At 34.2% G+C, this 10,139-nt stretch overlaps 1 non-coding gene across 1 annotated transcript; it reads right to left on the reverse strand.

Moving 5' to 3' along the window:
• Positions 1-9,419: 9,419 nt before the first annotated feature.
• Trnas-aga (transfer RNA serine (anticodon AGA)) lies at positions 9,420-9,492 on the reverse strand. Its single transcript has one exon. It is a non-coding gene; the product is annotated as a tRNA-Ser (tRNA).
• Between the last annotated feature and the right edge of the window lie 647 nt (positions 9,493-10,139).

Raw genomic sequence — 10,139 nt, forward strand, 5'->3', positions numbered from 1 at the left:
GCCTTTGTATGTGTGTGTGTGTATGTGTGTGTGTGTGTGTGCGCGCGCGTTCTATAGAATTTGGACATGACTCTGCTCTCACTGAAATCACTAAAAGAACTGTACAAGTTACAGGGGCAGAAATTGAATCAAAAAGCAAGTGAAATAGAGACATTTGAGGAGAAAAGTCATGTTGTACAGTGAAGTAAACAATAACAATTACCTGTGGAGCCTCTGATCAAATGGATCTAACTTACTGGTGATCAAGGGGCACTTTCCCTTTTGCAAGATTCTGCCAAATGAAAGGGAATTTGGATGGCTCTTAAGGTCCTCAATTAATAGCAATTTTTCAGAAATAAAAATACACAAACTAACCCCCTAAGTTTAAACTTAGTAAAAACTAAGTTTTTACAACTTAAAAAACCGAGTTTTTTAAGTTGGTAATATGAGAAGTAAATCTTAAAAAGGGAGATTTTCCAACCTCTTCTCTAGATATTACAAATGTATAATATTCTTTATGGGACTGTTGGGAACACCGATTACTCAAGTAGCTTTAACATGGCTATATAACACTAAAAGTTCTCTAGACTTTGTACCAAGTTATTAACGAAGGTGGTTGTTCCATTTTCTATTCTGTTTGTGACCCTTGTGAGTGCAGAATGATGAGAGAAGATCGCCCTTTTACTAGTGTAACTCTACTCAATATGATTGCGTGATGAAAATTTGTCTGGATTATTTGGGAGGAAAGAAACAATGAAAGAAAAAGGATGAAAGAGCTGTGGGGATTTAAACTAAGAGGACATGTCTAGTTTATTTTTTATATATGTAAAATATGAAGAAATAAATGAGATAGCTACTAAAAATTTAATGGATCATTATAAGAGATTATAGTAGTCTAGCTGTTCCAATAATTTCTGACACTCTTTAAGGAACTTGACAGAATTTTCTCAATTTGTCCTACTCTTAATGAATTTCAAAACCCTACTAATGACACCAAAGCAGAGCCTATAACCTTGTCATTCTAAGTATCTATTAAAATAATGCAAGAAGAGAAAGTGACTTATGATCTTGAAGGATGGATAGTTCAGTGTCTCTTGGTGCAAATCCCAGGAGCTGGGACTAATAACAATTTATAATGATGTAAATATAATGGCCTCACGATGATGAGAAATAATTATAGGAATCATTAGACATGGGTGTTTAATTTGTAGCTATAGATAAATCACCAAACTAAAGTAGTCAGCTTTTCACTATTATGACCAAAATATTTTAGAAAAAAATTAGAGGAGGAAAAAGTTTGTTTGGGCTTACAGTGTCAGAGAGTCAATCCATGTTCAGCCAAATTCATTGCTCTGAGCCTGAGGTGAGGCAGAACATTATGACCGAAGGGCATGGTGAAGATAAAATTGTGAGCTCATGACAGCCAGAAAGCAAAGAGAGCAAAGAACCAGGGACAAGATAAAATCTCCAAAGGCATGGTCTTAGTGATCTTCGTCCTGCATCCACACCCAATCTGTCTATAGCTACCATCCAGAAGTCCATTCAAATAATTGATCCATCAAATGGATTCATGCACTGAAGATACAACCCAGCTCTAATAATCCCATCATCGCCCTTCTAAACATTCCTGCATTTCTTAACACATGAGATTTTTCAGGGGACATTAAAGATCTAAATCATAATATTCTTCCCCCTTACTCCCAAAAGTTCATGTCTCTGTCACAATGCAAAATGCATTCAGTTCATATCCCAAAGTCCCCATAGTCTTAATAATTCCAGTATTGTCCAACATTTCAAGTTCAAAGTGTACTCCAACACTAAAGGCAAACTCTTTACTCTAAGCCTCTGTGAAAGTCAAAAGGAACTCATATGCATTCAATATACATACATTGAGTAAACATCCCCATTCCAAAAGGGAGAAATAGGCTCATAAAAAGATGGAATGGGACCAAAATATGACTAAAACTAGCAGGAACATATGGTTTTATAGCTCCTTATTCACCATATGGCTTCAACCCTCCCAGTCTTTTCTCTTGGTCTGGCTTTGCTGTACCTCTGCAGATATTCTACCTACCGGTTATCTATTAATTCCTGGGGTTTCCATTTCTGAACTTTCAAACATTAAGCTTTTGGTGGGGGGCATTAAAGATACAAACCACAACAGTAATTAAATAGTAACAATAATAATGAAATATGAGATTTGAGAGACTCTTGGCCTACAGACAATGACTATGCTTTCTAGGAATTGGAATTTGTTTGGATCACTAGAAATTGAAAGGAATTCTTAGATGTGGTAAAATGTTATAGTAATTGTTTGATAATAAGAAGGGACAATAGAGGTGTGGTTTGTTGATTCCTATAGTGAGGAAAACAGTCTTCCAATTAGAACTTTAGTAAAAAAATGATACTCTAATGTGCTTTATTTAGTTGGTTTCTTGTGTACTTTACAGAAGCTGATAAGAAGTCAGAGGGTCATTTCAGTATTACAATAATTCACAGAAAAGTCATACTTCACTCACTCTTGGAAGCAAAAAGTGCAATGAATTTTTTCCCCAATAGAAACCTTAGGCCTTTTATATAGAGATGATCTGATAATTTCAACATCCCTGCCATCTCAAGATTTGGGCTTGCTTGTTTTGCTGCCACAAGCTATAAGTCTCTACATTCACCTGTCAATATTTCCAATTTTGGGGACAGTAGTTTGCTCTGTGATAAAACATCTGACAAATCTAAGTAGTTTTTTTTTTATTTTTATTTTTTTTTAGATTTCTCAACTTTTTACTTGTTGTTGGTATGAAATGGAAACTTTTAGCTTCTATGTGAGAATGAATGCCAGAAGTATGAAAGAATATCTTGGCGGGGCCACAATTAGTGAGTGGATTTTATTAGCTATTGTCTATGGCAATGGAGAAATATTAAATTTATTTTGAATGGGATATATTTTTTATTCTGGATTTACATTTCTTTAGTAATAATTGAAAACAAATCTTTCAAATGCCATTAGATAGAGGATCAGTGTAACAATTATATTTCAATTTAGATTTCTTTTTAATACACTATCTGATCTAGAAATCTTTTTATTGAAGTTGCAGTGTACTAGTAGTTTAGCAACTATCACATATTACAGATTGACCCTAAGGCAGCAATCTACCAAAGACTTATTTAAGAATTGGTATGGATATTTAAACCACTTATCAAATTGGAGGATAAGTGACTCCTCAAGTGAATTTATATAATAAAAGTCAATATGATTTAAAACAATATAATGTGTAGATATTTGAGATATTATAAAGAATATAAGAAAGGTAAAATGGGTGAAATCCTTGATTTACATCAACTTTTTCCTAGTCGTTAGATTGGACTTTTTTTCTCTTTCTCTCCCACTGATCATGTGGTACCTGTACCTGGATTGTCTTTATGAGTTTAAACAGAAAAAAATCATTGATGTGTAATATACTATGACAATACTTCTAAATATAACTGCCTGAATTTCTAAAAGAATGATGAGGTGAGTTCTTTCTCCTCATCAATCTAGGGTAAGATTCAATCTTTCAGACTCCAGAAATATAGTAGGCAAATGAATGAGGAAAATTCGTAAGACTCTTATTTATCTGACCCTGCAGCCTACAATTGGAGTGAGATAAAGGGAGAAACACTAGCCAGATTCATAATGCTATTTCTATACTTGATAGTACTGCAATTGAACTAGATGGTCATACTGACAGGAAGGGAAAGGAAAAGAGGAGGTAGAGAAAACATAATGTTAAAGGAAAATAAGAGAAAGAGATTACTGAAGCAAAGATGGCCAATAATTATATAACACCAAAAGAAAAATACTAATAATCCCTTGATGCCTTGTTATAGTTTAAAAGCAAGAACATAATAGTGTCTTTTAGTTAGCTACATTCTCAGATACAAAGGAAGGTAAACTAATTCTTTTCTAAAAATATCACTCATAGTACTGAAAAGTAAGGAGATAAATTAAAAACCAAAATAATTTAGAAATATTTAAGCCAATATGACCACATGAGACAGCTTGAAAATTGGAAAATGCTTTTTAAATAAATATTTAGAATGCTTTCAACATGGAAACACGCTTTGTCGAGAAATATATAGTTCATATTATTATTAAAGAAACATTTTTTGAGGCACATGAAAGAAGTTCTGTCACCAAAATAATTTAAAAATATTTTTTCAATATGAGTGCTACTGATTGCTGTTGTAGTTATTAACATGGAAGGTAACTTTTTGTGAAAGAATGCTTAATTATGATTAGTAAAGATTCCTAGATGGATGCTCTAACATGTCTTAAAATAATGTACTATAATACATATATACCTTATAGATGAAAGTCAATGGTCAAAATACAAAGCTTCAGAAAATCAATAATAACATACTATTATGTGCCTAAAAATAACATAATAGACTACCATAACCATAATTAAAATCCCTAAAAATTACTGAGGGAAGTCGTGGAAAGCTCCCTGGAACATGCAAGCTAAAGTATACTTAAGATCTATTTAAACTTTGACTTTCCAGTAGGAAACACAATATTTGATAAAACCTATACATGCATATCCAAATTAAACGTATAAAATTAATATTCTGTGAAAGCATCATGTATGGTGTATGAAACAAATTAGACCAGGCATTTTAAATGATCCTGCCACTGGCTTAAAGCACAAAAAATTAACCAAAATTCTTTATATTTGATTAAAAAAGAAAATACAGGCAAAGGCATTAGCTTGAATAGACTTCCTAGAACGATGTGTGTTTGTCAGCTTTTTCACCACCACAAAAAGATCTGACAAGAAGAACTAGAGGAAAAGTTATTTTGTGTCTCATAGTTTCAGAGGTTGGTCCATAGATTGCCACTCCATTTCTTGGGGCCCAATATGAGGTAGAACATCATGGTGGAAGTGTATGGCAGAGGAAAACAGCTGGGGACACGAAACTGGGAAGCAGAGAGAAAACTCTGCTTAACAAGAACAAGATATAAACCCCAAAGAAATGTCCCCCAGACCCACCTCCTCAAGTAATACCCTACCTGCCCACAGTTGCCACCAAATAAACTTCTATCAGGGGATTAATGCACTGATTATGTTAAACATTACTACACAATCATTTCATCTCTAAGCTCTCTTTTATTGTTTTACATATGAGATTTTTGGGGATAACTCATATCTAAACCATAGCAGGATATCACTGCAGAAGGAATATTATGGTAATAATTTCCTAGTAATAATTATGGAAATACTTGCCTGGATAGACAATTCAAAATTAGAAAAATTGGTACAACTCAAAAAAATTAGACATTATTCTAGAAGATATGGATGGGAAAGGGATTTTCCTAAGTCAAGAGAGCTGTTAAGTTTGTTCGATCCAGTGAAATTAAAATTAATTAATTAATCCAGTGAAGGAAGATCTTCAGAGGTTTTGTCAGCTGGGCCACAAGGTTTGAGAAAACCATGATTTCCCCTTAACCATGGCAACTCACAAATGAAGAATAAAATTTAAATATAGAATTTCTGGTAGCCAAGAACTCTCACCTAAATAAAAATAAGACATAAGCCATGTGTACAGTTGGAGCATAAAAAAGTTATTAAATTTGACTGGTAGTATAGTTCATGGGGAAAAATGTGAAATACTCAGAAAAAAAAATTAGCATGGGGAATTTTTGTACATCAAACATTTATATTTAAAAAATTCTGATTATGTCCATAAAGTTGACATATGGCACTTACCAAGACTTAGCTCTTGGTGTGTACCATATTCTCTATTAATATTTGGTATATGGATAAAACTTTACTTTCCTGGGAAGGAATGGACATTCCTGATGTAATATAACTGATTTATTTCATAATATGATTAATACAATCAATAAAATATTTATCTTTTTTTTGAGGTACTGAAGATTGAACCCGAAGGTGCTCTACCAGGCGATTTCAACACCAGATCATTCATTCATTCATTCATTCATTCATTTATTTATTTATTTGAGACAGGGTCTTGCTAAGTGGCTAATATTGGTCTTTGAACTTGTGATCCTCCTGGCTCAGCCTCCTGAATCCCTGGGATTACTAGTATTATAAGCCTGTGCCACCATGCCTGGCTATAATTTTGGTTATTTTAGATAAACAAAACTAGATGATGGTGAAAATAATGAAAAAGTATCAACATGATGCAGCAATTGGAAGCACATGGCCACATATAGAAACTACTCAAATGTCTATTAAATAATCAAAGTTTATTATATAGATAAATGGGATATGTCTATATAATGAAATATTTAAACATCAAAAGGAATAGAGTTCTGATATATGTTGCAACATGGATGAAACTTGAAACATTATGTGAAGTTAAAAAAGCTAGCTACTAAAGACCACCTATTTTATTTCATTTAAATGAATTTTCTGGTATAGGAAAATTTAAAGGTACAGAAAATAAATTAGTGGTTTCCAGAGTTTGGGTAAGGCACTAGTTGGGATTGACCACTCAAGGGAACTGAGTTTTTCTTAGAATAATAAATGCATTCTAAAATTAGCTAGGGACAGTGGTTACAAAGCTCTGTGAATATTTAAAACCCAATAAATTGTACACTTTAAAATGGCAAATTGTAAAGTGTGAATTATATCTTAATAGGACTGTTATAAAACACAAGACATGTACAATATCTAACAATGATATTCTATCAATTTTTATTATGGATGTCAGTTATTTTTCATAAAATATCTGTTATACTTATTCTACTTTTATTTTAAAAATAATTCATGAATAAGACATTTAAATATTCTGTTCTAATTTTAAGTATGGTAAATTTAAAAATCCCATATAAAACATCATACACTTGGCATCCTCACTAATTTTATAGTGTGCAAAGTAGATTTTTGAGAACAAATATTTTGTGAAACTTCTCCATTTATCAGGACATCTGTTCTTAGCTTGCGTGAAAGGAAATTAGAACAAATAGCCCATCTTCTTGAAGCACCCACCCCCATCCTTTAAATAGGTAAGAAATGGAGCAAAGTTAAGAAACTTAATTTCTTCTCTCTCAACTAACAAAAATACGTGATTCAGTCAGCAGGTAGACAAAACTTTTACTGATGACATCTGCATAAAATTCCATGTCACATAATCATATCACAATCCTCTAACAAGCTATGTCATTCCATCCTCTACATCTCTATGAAGCAGTAAAACCCCTCTGCACTTCCAGAGAATTACTGTAAGCACTATTGAAGACAACAAGAAAATACAGAGAGCATCTGTCTTCCAGGTCTTGAAAATCTACTTCAAAGAAAAATATTTAACATGATTCAGTTATGATACACTTCAAGTGTTAAGTGAAATGTAATTGCATGATTAATTTAAAAATTGAATACAACTGAATTTCAGAGATAATGGTATTTTGCATGTCTGAATAATATTTCCTTCAACAAGGATAAATTAAAATATTTGGAAATCAATCTAACAAAAGTGATGAAGAACCTCTAGAAAGAAAACTATAGAACAATAAAGAAAGAAATTGAAGAAGAACTTAGAAGATGGAAAAACCTTCCATGTTCTTGACAGGTTAAAATAATATTGTCCAAATGGCTGTACTACCAAAAAATGCTATAAAGATTCAATGCAATTCAGATCAAAACTTTCAATGACATTCATCTTACAAATGGAAAGGGCAGTCATAAAATTCATTTGGAGATATAAGAGACCCAGAATAGCAAACGCAATCCTTAGTGAAAAAAGAAAAGCAGGAGGCATCACAATGCTAGACTTTAAATTAAATTACACAGCTATAGTAACAAAAGGATCAGGGTATTGGCATTCATGGAATAGAATAGAATACAGAGACAAACCCACATAAATAATGTTATGTTAGACATGACAAAGATGGCAAAAACATACATTGGAAAAAAGATAGCCCTCTTTAACAAAAAGTGCTAGGAAAACTGGAAATCCATATGTAGGAGAATGAGATTTGACCACTATCACCCTTTGTGAAGCGGATCAAAGACTTTGTAATTAGACCAGAAACCCTAACACATGCTAGAAGAAAATGTAGGCCCAACATTCCAACATATTGACACAGGAACTGGCTTCTTTGACTAGACTTCTAAAGCACAAGAAGTAAAATTTTTAAAAATCAATGAATCAGATGGCATTAAGCCAAAAGCTTCTTTACGGCAAAGGAAACATCAAGAGTATGAAAAGAGACCTATAGAATGAGAGAAGATCTTTGCCATCTGCTCCTCAGACACAGCTTTAATATCCAGGATGTACAAACATTGAAAAACTTAACACCAAAAAAACAAAAACAAAACAAACAAACCAACAAACAAACAACAACAACAAAAATTTCAATATTCTGAAATTTAAAAGGAGTGAAAACATGGGCATATGGAGTAATAAATGAGAAAAAAAGTAAGTAAAAGAAAAACAAAAAAATTCTTAATCAGAGACAGAAGGCTTGATTCCACCATGATGGTCCAATCTATTGACAGGGATGGACTTTCAGTCTTTGTATTTATTTTTTGCTCTGTATTTTTGGCCACTGTTCATTACCTGGCTTCCAGCCATGTGTAGTTGTTCTCAGCTTCCAATTTCCCAATATTGGGTGGGATGGACTGGGGAGTGCTGGTGAATTGTGTAGTCCTTAGTAGAGGTGATGCAGAGATCCAGATTGGAGCTTCCAGTTGTTGGGTTTGGACTTCCATGGGTTTGGGAATTCTGTTGGTAGGTATTTGAGATTTGGTCCACTCCCTCTATTGGTATGGAACTTTCTTTTTTCTTTCTTTCTTTTTTTTTTTTTTTGAAAAAATGAGAGAGAGAGTGAGAAAGAGGGAGAGAGAGAGAATTTTAATATTTATTTTTTAGTATTTGGCGGACACAACATCTTTGTCTGTATGTGGTGCTGAGGGTCGAACCCGGGCCGCACGCATGCCAGGCGAGCACGCCACCGCTTGAGCCACATCCCCAGCCCCTGGTATGGAACTTTCTATCTCTGCTGAGCTTCAAAAATCCATTTTTTAAGGTCCAGGGACTAAGACTCCATGGGTTTCCTCCTGATCCCTATGGATGTGAATTACTACATATCTACCTAGTGTTGAAGACTGACTGTGTGATGGCAGTGAATGTCTTTACACGAGCTCTTAATGGGTGCCAGATATTATGGGACTTTTCTCCCTTGGAATTGAGACACTGGTCTATATAAAATGTTCTTTGTTTCTGTTTCACTATTTCTGTTCAGGCGCTCTCTGGTAATGTTTCTGATAGCTTCCTTTATGAGCTCCCAATCTCCCCACCCATCTCTGTTCACAGATGTACAACTTGTGTGGGGACAGCTTTCAGGATCTTCAGCATCGGGAGCAAATTCTCATCTGAACAGTGCTTGTGGAGGGCTTGCAACCTCAGGGATGCCTTTTATTTATTTGTTTTTTTTAATGTGGTGCTGGGGATCAAACCCAGGGCCTCTTGAGTTCTAGACAAGTGCTCTACCACTGAGCCACAACCCCAGCCCCCCTGCAATGAGATGCTTTCACCTCAGCAGACCACTTTGGATTTGTTTTCACTGAGATGTGTATTCTACCAGCTCTGTGTCTATAAAAATCAGCCCTCCTCTGTAAACCACAGGTTTCACTAAGTTGATTTTACTTTATTTTTTTTAATTTCATTATCAGCCAGTCACGGATCTCTTTTGTCTGCTCTCCCTGCTCTGCTGGTGGCCATAGCTGTGGTGTCACGAAGGTATTATTTCTTCTGTTCGAGTTACCAACTTTGAGTAATGCTATGATTTTTCTTTATTTTCCTTTTTTTTTTCTTTTACTGTTTCAGTGAGGTTCCCTTGTTACTCACCTTACTGAGCATCAGCCTTTTTGCTTTAGAAGTCGGGTATTGAGGAACTACTGGGCCATGCTTCTTTCTTTACTTCCCCATCTTGTCTCCTAAATAAAACTTTGTTCTAATAGCTAAGGATAAGGAAGTATAATTGAAAGCCCGCTGGACATAGTATGAAAGTATTCTGTACGATATTGTCGAAGTGGATATCCAGTAAAACCCAGCTACTGCTAAGATAAATAATCTTTATGCCTATTTTTATCTTCCCAGTATTCATTTAAAAAATATAACTGTAACAGTGTCATGGAGCAAAAGGTCTCTGAGTA

The sequence above is a fragment of the Callospermophilus lateralis genome, chromosome 3 (genome assembly GCF_048772815.1).
Source record: "Callospermophilus lateralis isolate mCalLat2 chromosome 3, mCalLat2.hap1, whole genome shotgun sequence".
Taxonomy (NCBI): Eukaryota; Metazoa; Chordata; class Mammalia; order Rodentia; family Sciuridae; genus Callospermophilus; species Callospermophilus lateralis.